The following is a 13,041-nucleotide window of genomic DNA, read 5'->3' on the forward strand; positions in this document are numbered from 1 at the left end:
CTGGGAGCTCTGGGGGGTACTGGTTGGTTCATCTGGTTGTTCCTCCTGTGGGGTTGCAAGTTCCTTTAGGTCCTTTGGTCCTTTCTCTTGCTCCTTCATTGGGGTCCTTGTGGTCAGTCCAATGTTTGACTGAGAGCATCTACCTCTGTATTTGTCAGGCACTGGCAGAACCTCTCAGGAAAGAGCCCTATCAGGCTCCTGTCAGCAAGCACTTGCTGGTATCTACAATAGTGTTTAAGTTTGGTAACTGTATATGGGATGGATCCCTAGGTGAGGCAGTCTCTGAATGGTCTTTCCTTTTGTCTCTGTTCCACACTTTATCTCTGTACCTCTTCTATATGTATTTTGCTTCCCCTTCTTAGAAGGACAGAATTATCCATACTTTGGTCTTCCTTCTTCATTAACATCATTTCAACTGTGAATTATATCTTGGGTATTCTGAGCTTCTGACCTAATATCCACTTTTCAGTGAGTATATACCATATGTGTTCTTTTGTTATTGGGTTACCTTACTCAGGATGAAAAAATAATGACATATTTTAAACATGAGTACTCTACCCAACAAGAAGCCTAAAATAATGTATAAAGTTTTAAATATTTATGACCAATCAATGTTAAGTCAATACCAGTGAGTAGTATAATTTAAGCAAACCCATATCATCTAGTCAAATTGGAGGACTCTCTCCAACCCCAGGATAGATACTTTTTTGTATTTTTAGGGTACAGTTCTAGATTGTTTGTTAAATATCAGTGTCCATAATAGGTTGGATTTTTACCAACAACTTCATAAAGAAAAAAATGTCAATACTTCTTAACATATGGAACAGATGGAACATTTTCTAAATCTTTCTATAAGGCCACAATTATCTTGATAACTAAAAAGCACAAAGATCCAACAAGAAAGAAAATAATGGGACCAAGTTGACTTGTGAATATTCATGTAAAAATATTTAGTAAAATACCTACATGTTGAATCCAAACATACATTGAATGGCATATCAACTATTATATATAAAATTTTAAAAAGACATCATTCCACAGATGGAAGGATAGTTTCACCAACATAATCACTAACTGTGATACAACACATAAATAGCCTGAATGACAGACAACATATAATCATCTCATTAGAAGTAAGTGGTCTTTGAAAAAATACAATTCCTATTCATGATAAAAAGTCCTATAAAGACAAGGATAGAAGCCGGGCATGGTGGTACATGCCTTTAATGCACATGGGAGGCAGAGGCAGGCAGATTTCTGAGTTTGAGGCCAGCCTGGTCTACAAAGTGAGTTCCAGGACAGCCAGAGCTATACAGAAAAACCCTGTCTCAAAAAACAAAACAAAAACAAACAAACAAACAAACAAACAAAAAGATAAGGATAGAAAGGACATGCCTGGACAGATAGATGTGTTATAGACTCAAAGACACCACAAATGCCAGCATACATTGCTGTACGTGGAAAATTTTTTCAATTAACATAGACAGAAGACAGAGGACGTTATATAATAAAACAAAATTTTAGCAATATATATCTATAAACCCAACCCTACTGAAGGTGCCATTAGGTAAATTCCAACTGGATTAAGTTAGCTATATGCAAGAAAACACAGGGAATAAATAATTCCAGCCCATCAGGTCAAACACACACATATACACAAAACATAAAAATATCAACATTAAAATAATCTGTATGAACAACGACCTTTCACTGATATTTCTCAGCCTGATATGGCCTTAGTTGCACAATAAGAAGGACACTATGAAAGTAACTTTTATTCACCTGATGTAATTAAGTTGAATTAGTGATGAATAAATTCACCCTTTCTGGTGACTCCCTGGTTCTTAGCTGCTGCTCTGGCTCAAACTCCTGTGCATGTTGACTGATTAAATCTGGCTTCTCTCAGCTTCTAACTGAGTTTTTTCTTCTTGGTCTCAGACTCATCCTGGAATTTTGTTCTAATATTATGGCTTCTTGTTCTCTTGCTTCCACTGCCTCTCATGAAGGAACTCAACTCTACTGTACTCCCTTCACTGTACTGACTCCCAACTGACTCAAAATCCCAACTCACTGACCCAACTGATTGAAAGCTTTCTCCCTGTTATGCTCTCAAATCACTTTTCTTTACTATCTGTTTTCTTGAGAGTTGGGTCTATAATATCTCTAAATTATTCTGTCAAAGACTTCTCTAACTTGGCACTTTTTCTACCTCTCAATTAGAAATTATTTTTAAAAATGGCTGCTTCCTTCTATAAAGTAACCTTATCTACATTGTTTGGGTTTAAAGGTGTGTACTAAAGATGTTTGCCTGTATTCCATCCAGAATAGCTATATTGCTAGATTAATGTTCCTCTACACAAACTAATAAAATGGTTTTGAAAACAGGATCCATCCTGCTGCACTGAGGAAATACACCTTACCATGAAGCCTAGACATCCTATCATAGTAAAGGATTTGGAATAAGTTATTCAAAAAAACAGATGTAAGAACTAGCTGGTGTAACAGTTTAAATATCTGATAATATATACTTCAGCAAAAAAAAAAAAATTCAGAGTATTTAGGGAAGGGTACTACATATTCATCAAAAGAAAAAAGGGAACCAAGTTATTCACTTCAGTAAATTTCTATGCCTCAAACACAAGACAACCTAAGTGTGTAAAAGGAACACTACTACAGCTAATCACATATTGATTAGGTGGAGCTAACTAACATTATAAATCGAACAGACCTTAGAAATATTACAGATTATTTCATCCAAACACAGAAGAATATACTTTCTACTCAGAACATTATGGATGTTCCTCAAAAAGTGACCACATAATTTACAAAGCAAGTTTCAACAAATATGAGACAATAAAAGTAGCACCCTGCTTCCTGTCATGCAGCATGATTAAAGCTTTATATCAACAACAGAAACAAGAGAAAGTTTACAAACTCATGGAAAGTGAACAACACGATACTGAGTGAAATGTGTGTCTGAACAAGCATAAGGAAAACATAAACTTTTTAGAATTGAGTGAAAATGAATACACAATATGCCCAAACCCATAGGGAATAATGAAAACTGTTCTAAGGAGAAGTTTCATTTCACAAAGTGCCTACATGAAAAAAGGAGAACTCTCTTCCCAGTGATGGCCGACAAGGACATTTTCTGCTATATATGCAGATAGAGATATGAGCTCTGGAGGGATTGATTAGTTCATATTGTTTCACCTATAGGGTTCCAGACCCCTTCAGCTCCTTAGGTGCTTTCTCTAGCTTCTCCATTGTGGGCCCTGTGTTCCATCTTATATCTGACTGTGAGCATCCACTTCTGTATTTGCTAAGCACTGGCATAGCCAGGGACAAGAAGTGGGACTGAGTGGATAGGCAAGCAAAGTGGGGGGATAGTATAGGTAACTTTCAGGATAGCATTTGAATTGTATATAAAGAAAATATCTAATAAAAAAATACACATTAAAAAAAGGCAAAAAAACCCAAAAACCTTTATATACCCCAGTACAGGGGAACGCCAGGGCCAAAAGTGGGATTGGGTGGGTAGGGGAGTGGGGGGGGAGGGTATGGGGACCTTTTGGGATAGCATTGGAAATGTAAATGAGGAAAATGCCTAATTAAAAAAAATAAATAAAAAGAAAAGGAGAACTTTTATACCCGCAAAAGAACACAAAGCAACTTAACTTAAAAAATTTAAAACAAAATGAAGAATTCATAACAAAAAGAGTAGATGACAAGAAATACTATAAAACTCAGGGATGAAATCAATAAAATAGAAACAAAGAAGCAATATGAAGAATCAATGTATGAGAGTTACTTGCTTGAGAAAATGAATAAGATTGAGAGATCCTTCTCCAGAAAAAGACAGAGATAGAGATGGAGAGAGAGAGACAGAGACAGAGACAGAGAGACAGAGAGACAAAGAGAGAGAGAATAACTAAATTAACAAGAGACAATAATGAAATGCCAAAAAAATATGGAAGTATTCTAAAATTCTGTATCCTCCCAAATTGGAAAAATTTTTAAAAAGGATATTTTTCTTGATACATTCCACTTGCCAGTGTTAAATCATATATACAATGCCTTCTAATAAAATAGAGGTTGTGACTAAACATTACCTAAAACTACAACAGTAAAAAGCCTTAGACAGGTGGTTTTAAGTAAGAACTCTGTTCTACTTGGGGATCCACCCCCCCAAAAAAAAAACCACTGAGCCCAGACACTAGGCATAAACCAACAAGAGCATGCTGTCAGGAACATGGTATAGCTGTCTCCTGTGAGGCTCTGCCAGTGACTGGCAAATACAGTCATCCATTGGATGAAGCACAAGGTCCCCAATGAAGTAGCCGGAGAAAGTACCCAGGGAGCTGAAGGGGACTGAAGCCCCATAGAAGGAACATCAATATAAATACCCTCAGAGCTCCTTGAAACTATACCACCAATCAAAGGAAACACATGGTGGAACTTGTGGCTCTAGTTATATTTGTACCAGAGGATGACCTAGTTGGTAATCAACGGGAGGAGAAGCCCTTGATCCTGTGAAGGCTCTATACCCCAGTATAGAGGAATGCCAGGACCAGGAATGGGAATGGGTGGGTTGGGAAGCATGGGGAGGGGTGAGGTGATATGGGATTTTCAGAGGGGAAACTAGGAAAGAGGATAACATTTGAAATGTAATTAAAGAAAATATCTAATTAAAAAAAAAAAACTTAAAGGCCAGAGCACCTGAGGGAGCCATCTTGTTTCCCAGATAACTCAGAGACTAGTCTGTGCAGGTGAGAGTGTGGATTATAGAAGATAACAGCTTCTGGGACAGGCAGAAGTCACACAGCTTCCGGGGCAGACCCCATTTCATGCTCCAGACATCTGGGCACTTACCCTGGCAGAGGAGAGGTGTCTGTCCCACCTTGGAGGGCTTTGCCAGAGCACCTGGGGGAGCCATTTTGGTTCCTGGATCCCTCAGAGACTAGTCTGCGCAGGTGAGAGTGTGGACTACAGAAGATAACAGATTTTGGGACAGGCGTAAGCCACACAGCTACTGGGGCAGACCCCATTTCATGCTCCAGACATCTGGGCACCTTCCCTGTGAGAGGAGAAGTTCCCCCACCACCACCACCTGGGAGGGCTTTGCCAGAGCACCTGGGGGAGCCATCTCTGATCCAGGATCTCTCAGAGACTAGACTAGTGTAGGTGAGAGTGCTGACTACAGAAGCTACACAGCTTCTGGGACGGGCAGAAGCAACACAGCTTCTGGGACAGGACCTGTTTCGGGCCTTCATCTTCTGTCAGGAGGCAGGTCCAAAAGCGAGATATCTGTGCACCATCCCTGCAAGAGGAGAGCTTGCCTGCAGAGAGTACTCTGAACACTGAAACTCAGGAGAGAGCTCATCTCCCAGGTCCACTGATAGAGGCTAACAGAATCACGGGAGGAACAAGCTCTAACCAGAGACAACTATAACAACTAACTCCAGAGATTACCAGATGGCGAAAGCCAAATGTAAGAATCTTACTAACAGAAACCAAGACCACTCACCATCATCAGAACCCAGAATTCCCACTTAGGCCAATCCTGGATACCCCAACACACCCGAAAAGCTAGACCCGGATTTAAAAGCATATCTCATGATGATGGTAGAGGACACCAAGAAGGATTTTAATAACTCACTTAAAGAAATACAGGAGAACACTGATAAAGAGATACAAGTCCTTAAAGAAAACAGGACAACACATCCAAACAGGTAGAAGTCCTTAAAGAAAAACAGGAAAACACATCCAAACAGGTAGAAGTCCTTAAAGAAAAACAGGAAAACACAGCCAAACATGGAGAAGCCCTTAAAAGGAAAACAGAAAAACACAATCAAACAGGTGATGGAATTGAACAAAAACATACAAGACCTAAAAAGGGAAGTAGACACAATAAAGAAAACCCAAACTGAGGCAACGCTGGAGATAGAAACTCTAGGAAAGAAATCTGGAACCATAGATGTGAGCATCAGCAACAGAATACAAGAGATGGAAGAGAGAATCTCAGGTGCAGAAGATTCCATAGAGAACATGGGCACAACAATCAAAAAAAAAAAAAAATGCAGAATGCAAAACGATTCTAAGTCAAAACATCCAGGAAATCCAGGACACAATGAGAAAACCAAACGTATGGATAATAGCAGTACATGATAATGAAGATTTTCAACTTAAAGGGCCAGCAAATATATTCAACAAAATTATAGAGGAAAACTTCTCAAACCTAAAGAAAGACATGCCCATGAACATACAAGAAGCCTACAGAACTCCAAATAGACTGGACCAGAAAAGAAATTCCTCCCAACACATAATAATCAGAACAACAAATACACTAAATAAAGATAGAATATTAAGGTCAAGTAACATATAAAGGCAAGCCTATTAGAATTACACCAGACTTTTCACCAGAGACTATGAAAGCGAGAAGATCCTGGATAGATGTTATACAGACACTAAGAGGACAAAAAATTCTAGCCCAGGCTACTATGCGCAGCCATACTTTCAATTACCATAGATGGAGAAATCAAAGTATTACATGGAAAAACCAAATTCACACAATATCTTTCCATGAATCCAGCCCTTCAAAGGATAATAACAGAAAAGAAAAATACAAGGACAGAAACGATGCCCTAGAAAATGCAAAAAGTAATCCTTCAACAAACCTAAAAGAAGATAGCCACAAGAACAGAATGCCAACTCTAACAACAAAAAAATAATAGGAAGCAACAATTACTTTTCCTTAATATCTCTTAATATCAATGGACTCAATTCCCCAATTTAAAACAAAACAAAACAAAACAAAACAAAACAAAACAAAACAAAACAAAACAAAACATAGACTAACAGACTGGCTACAAAAACAGGACCCAACATTTTGTTGCTTACAGAAAACCCATCTCTGGGAAAAAGATGGACACTACCTCGGAGTGAAAGGCTGGAAAACAATTTTCCAAGCAAATGGTCTGAAAAAACAGGCTGGAGTAGCAATTCTAATATCTAATAAAATCAACTTCCAACCCAAAGTTATCAAAAAAGACAAGGAGGGGCACGTCATACTCATCAAAGTTAAAAATCTTTCAAGAGGAACTCTCAATTCTGAATATCTATCCTCCAAATGCAAGGGCAGCCATATTCATTAAAGAAACTCTAGTAAAGCTCAAAGTACACGTTGCACCTCCCACAATAATAGTGGGAGACTTCAACACACCACTATCATCAATGGACAGGAAACAGAAACTAAACGGGGACACAGTGAAAGTAACAGAAGTTATGAAACAAATGGATTTAACAGATATCTACAGAACATTTTATCCTAAAACAAAAAGATACACCTTCTTCTCAGAAACTCAAGGTACCTTCTCCAAAACTGACCATATAATTGGTCACAAAACAGGCCACAACAGATACAAAAATATTGTAATTGTCCCATGCATACTATCAGATCACTATGGACTAAGGATGTGATCTTCAATAACAACATAAATAATAGAAAGTCAACATTCACGTGGAAACTGAACAACACTCTACTCAATGATACCTTGGTCAAAAAAAGGAATAAGAGAAGAAATGAAAGACTTTTTAGAGTTTAATGAAAAGGAAGCAACAACATTTCCAAACTTATGGGAAACAATGAAAGCATTTATAAGAGTAAAACTCATAGCTATGAGTGCCTCCAAAAAGAAACTAGAGAGAGCACACACTAGCAGCTTGACAACACACTTAAAAGCTCTAAAACAAAAGGAAGGAAATTCACCCAAGAGGAGTAGATGGCAGGAAAGAATCAAACTCAGGGGCGAAATCAAACAAGTGGAAACAAGAAGAACTATTCAAAAAATCAAACAAACAAGAGCTGATTCTTTGAGAAAAATCAACAAGATAGATAAACCCTTACCCAGACTCACTAGATGACACAGGGACAGCATCCTAATTAACAAAATGAATAATGAAAAGGGAGACATAACAACAGATCCTGAAGAAATCCAAAACACCATCAGATCCTTCTACAAAAGGCTACACTCAACAAAACTGGAGAACCTAGATGAATTGGACAAAGTTCTAGACACATACCAGGTATCAAAGTTAAATCAGGATCACATTTATGATCTAAACAGTTCTATATCCCCTAAAGAAATAGAAGCAGTCATTAAAAGTTTTCCAAACAAAAAAAAGGCCAGAACCAGATGAGTTTAGTGCAGAGTTCTATCAGGCCTTCAAAGAAGATCTAATTCCAGTTCTTCACAAAATATTCCACAAAATAGAATGAGAAGGTACTCTACCCAATTCATTCTATGAAGCCACAATTACTCTTATACCTAAACCACAGAAAGACCCAACAAAGATAGAGAACTTCAGACCAATTTCCCTTATGAATATGGATGCAAAAATATTCAATAAAATTCTCGTTAACCAAATCAAGAAAACACATCAAAAAAATCATCCACACAGACAAAGTAGGTTTCATTCCAGGGATGCAGGGATGGTTTAATATACAGAAATCCATCAATGTAATCCACAATATAAACAAACTCAAAGACAAAAACCACATGATCATCTCCTTAGATGCAGAGAAAGTATTTGACAAAATTCAATACCTATTCATGATAAAAGTCTTTGAATGATCAGGAATTCGAGGCCCATACCTACACATGATAAAAAGCAATCTACAGCAAACCAATAGCCAACATCAAACTAAATGGAGAGAAGTTGGAAATAATCCCACTAAAATCAGGCACTAGACAAGGATGGCTATTTTCTCCCCACCTATTTAACATAGTCCTTGAAGACCTAGCCAGAGCAATTCAAAAACAAAAGGAGATCAAGGGGATACAAATTGGAACAGAAAAAGTCAAAATATCACTTTTTGCAGATGATATGATAATGCATATATAAGTAACCCTAAAAGTTCCACCAGAGATCACCTAAACCTCATAAACAGCTTCAGTGAAGTACCTGGATATAAATTTAACTCAAAGAAGTGAATGGCCTTTCTCTACACAAAGGAGAAACATGCTGAGAAAGAAATTAGAGAAAAAAACACCCTTCACAATGGTCACAAATAATATAAAATACCTTTGTGTGACTCTAATTAAGGAAGTGAAAGATCTGTATGATAAGAACTTCAAGTCTCTGAATAAAGAAATCAAAGAAAATCTCAGAAGATGGAAAGATCACCCATGCTCATAGATTGTCAGGATCAATAGAGTAAAAATGGCTATCTTGCCAAAAACAATCTACAGATTCAAAGCAATGCCCATTAAAATTCCAACTCAATTCTTCAACGAATTATAAAGGGCAATTTGCAAATTCATCTGAAATAACAAAAACCTAGGATAGCAAAAACTCATGTCAATGATAAAAGCACCTCTGGTGGAATCACCATGCCTGACCTAAAGCTGTACTACAGAGCAATTGTGATTAAAAACTGCATCTTACTGGTACAGGGACAGACAAGTAGACCAATGGAATAGACTTGAAAACCCAGAAATGACCCCACACACCTATGGTCACTTAATCTTTGTCAAGGGATCTAAAACCATCCTGTGGAAAAAGACAGCATTTTCAACAAATGGTGCTGGGACAACTGACAGTTATCACTTAGAAGAATGCGAATTGATCCATTCCTATTTCCTTGTACTAAGGTCAAATCTAAGTGGATCAAGGAACTCCAAATAAAACCAGAAACAGTAAAACTTATAGAGCAGAAAGTGGGGAAAAGCCTCAAAGATATGGGCACATGGGAAAAATCCGAAATAGAACAGCAATGTCGTATGCTGTAAGATAGAGAATCTACAAATGGGATTTCATAAAATTGCAAAGCTTCTGTAAGGCAAAAGACACTGTTAATAAGACAAAAAGGCCACCAACAGATTGGAAAGGATCTTTACCAATCCTAAATCAGATTATCCAATATATATATAAAGAACTCAAGAAGGTGGACTCCAGAAAACCAAGTAACCCCTTTAAAGAACGGGGCTCAGAGCTGAACAAAGAATTCTTACCTGAGGAATACCAAAAGACTGAGAAGCACCTGAAAAAATGTTCAGCATCGTTAATCATCAGGGAAATTCAAATCAAAACAACCCTGAGATTCCACCTCATAAGAGTCAGAATGGCCAAGATAAAATAATCAGTTGACAGCAGATGCTGGTGAGGATGTGGAGAAAGAGGAACACTCCTCCATTTTTGGTGGGATTGCAAGCTTGTACAACCACTCTGGAAATCAGTCTGGTGGTTCCTCAGAAATTTTTACATAGTACTACCAGGGGATCCCGCAATACCTCTCCTGGGCATATATCCAGAAGATGTCCCAACCAGTAACGAGGACACATGCTTCACTATGTTCATAGCAGCCTTCCAGAAGCTGGAAGGAACCCAGATATCCTTCAACAGAGGAATGGATAGAGAAAATGTGGTACATTTGTACAATAGAGTACTACTCAGATTTTAAAAAGAATCAATTTGTGAAATTCCTAGGCAAATGCATGGACCTGGAGGGCATCATCCTGAGTGAGGTAATCGAATCACAAAAGAACTCGCACAATATGTACTCACTGATAAATGGATATTAGCCCAGAAACTTAGAATACCCAAGATATAAGATACAATTTGCAAAACACATGAAACTGAAGAATGAAGACCAAAGTATGGACAATTTGCCCCTTCTTACAATTGGGAATAAAACACCCATGGAAGGAGTTACAAAGTTTGGAGCTGAGACAGAAGGATGGACCATCTAGAGACTGCCATACCCGGTGATCCATCCCATAATCAGCCTCCAAACGCTGACACCATTGCATACACCAGCAAGATTTGTCTGAAAGGACCCTGATATAGCTGACCCTTGTGAGGCTATGCAGTGGCCTGAGAAACACAGAAGTGGATGTTCACAGTCAGCTATTGGATGGAACACAGGGCCCCTAATGGAGGAGCTAGATAAAACACCCATGGAGCTAAAGGTGTCTGCAACCCTATAGGTGTAACAACAATATGAACTAACCAGTAACCCCTGGAGCTTGTGTCTCTAGCTGTATATGTATCAGAAGATAGCCTAGTCAGCCATCAGTGGAAAGAGAGGGCCATTGGTAGTGCAAACTTTATATGCTTCAGTACAGGGGAACGCCAGGTCCAAGAAGTGGGAGTGGGTGGGTGGAGAAGTGGGTTGGGGCAAGTGTGGGGGACTTTTAGATTGGAAATGTAAATGAAATAAATACCTAATAAAAAATTCGGAAAAAATTCAAACAACAACACCAAAAAAAAAAAAAACCCAAAAGAAAAAAAACAACAACAACAAAAAAACCCAAATGGGTCCTCATAAAGTTGCAAAGCTTCTGTATGGCAAAAGATACTTTCAATAAGACAAAAAGGCCACCAACAGATTTGGAAAGAATTTTTACCAATCCTAAATCTGGTAGGGGACTAATACCCAATATATACAAAAAGCTCAAGAAATTCAAATAACCCCATTAAAAATGGGGTACAGAGCTAAACAAAGAATTTACAACTGAAGAACACCAAAGGACTGAGAAGCACTTGAAAAACTGTTCAACATCCTTAATCATAAGGGAAATGCAAATCAAAAGAACACTGAGATTCCACCTCACACCAGTCAGAACAGGCGGGATCAAAAATTCAGGGGACAGCAGATGCTTGTGAGGATGTGGAGAAAGAGGAACACTCCTCCATTGCTGGTTGGATTACAAGCAGGTACAACCACTCTTGAAATCACTCTGTCTCTTCCTCAGAAAACTGGACATGGTACTACTGCTAGATCCAGCAATACCTCTCCTGGGCATATACCCAGAATATGTTCCAACTGGTAATAAGGACACATGCTCCACTATGTTCATAGCAGCCCTATTTATAATAGCCAGAAGCTGGAAAGAACCAAGATTTCCCTCAACAGCGGAATGGATACAGAAAATGTGGTACATTTAAACAATGAAGTACTACATAACTGTTAAAAACAATGAATTTATGAAATTCTTCGGCAAATGGATGTATCTGGAGGATTTCATCCTGAGTGAGGTAGCACAATCACAAAAGAAGTCACTTGATATGCACTCACTGATAAGTGGATATTAGCCCTGAAACCTAAAATACACAAAATACAACTTCCAAAACCCATGAAAATCAAGAAGAAAGACCAACCCGTGGATACTCCATTCCCCCTAGAATATGGAATAAAATATCCATGGAAGGAGTTACAGAGACAAAGTTTGGAGCTAAAACAAAAGGATCGATCATCCAGAGACTGCCCCACACGGAGGTCCATCCCATAATCAGCCACCAAACCAGACACTATTGCTTATGCCAGCAAGATTTTGCTGATAGGGCACTGATAAACCTGTCTCCTGTGGCTTTACCAGTGCCTGGCAAATACAGAACAGGATGCTCACAGTCATCTATAGGATGGAACACAGGGCCCCAATATAGGAGCTAGAGAAAGTACTCAAGAGCTGAAGGGGTCTGGAACCCTATAGGTAGGGCAACAATATGAACTAATCAGTACCCCCAGAGCTCATTTCTCTAGCGGCATATGTAGCAGAAGATGGCCTAGGTGGCCATCATTGGGAAGAGAGCCCCTTTGGTCTAGCAAACTTTATATACCCTACCTAGTTCAGGGGAATACCAGGGCAAAGAAGTGGGAGTAAGTGGATAGAAGAGCAGGGCGGGAGAAGGGAATAGGGACTTTGGGGATAGCATTTGAAATGTAAATGAAGAAAATATCTAATAAAAAAATGTGGGTAAAAAGGATTGTGTGCTCTTCCAGAGGTCCTGAGTTCAATTCCCAGCAATCACATGGTGGCTCACAACCATTGACAAAGGGATCTGGTGCCCTTTTATTGCCTGGAGGATACATGATAGCAGAATGCTGTATACATAATAAATAAATAAATCTAAAAAAAAGAAAGGAAAGGAAAGAAAGAAAGAAAATGAAAGGAAGAAAGGAAGAAAGGAAGGAAGGAAGGAAGGAAGAATGAAAGAAAGAAAGAAAGAAAGAAAGAAAGAAAGAAAGAAAGAAAGAAA

The sequence above is a fragment of the Mus caroli genome, chromosome 2, assembly GCF_900094665.2.
Source record: "Mus caroli chromosome 2, CAROLI_EIJ_v1.1, whole genome shotgun sequence".
Taxonomy (NCBI): Eukaryota; Metazoa; Chordata; class Mammalia; order Rodentia; family Muridae; genus Mus; species Mus caroli.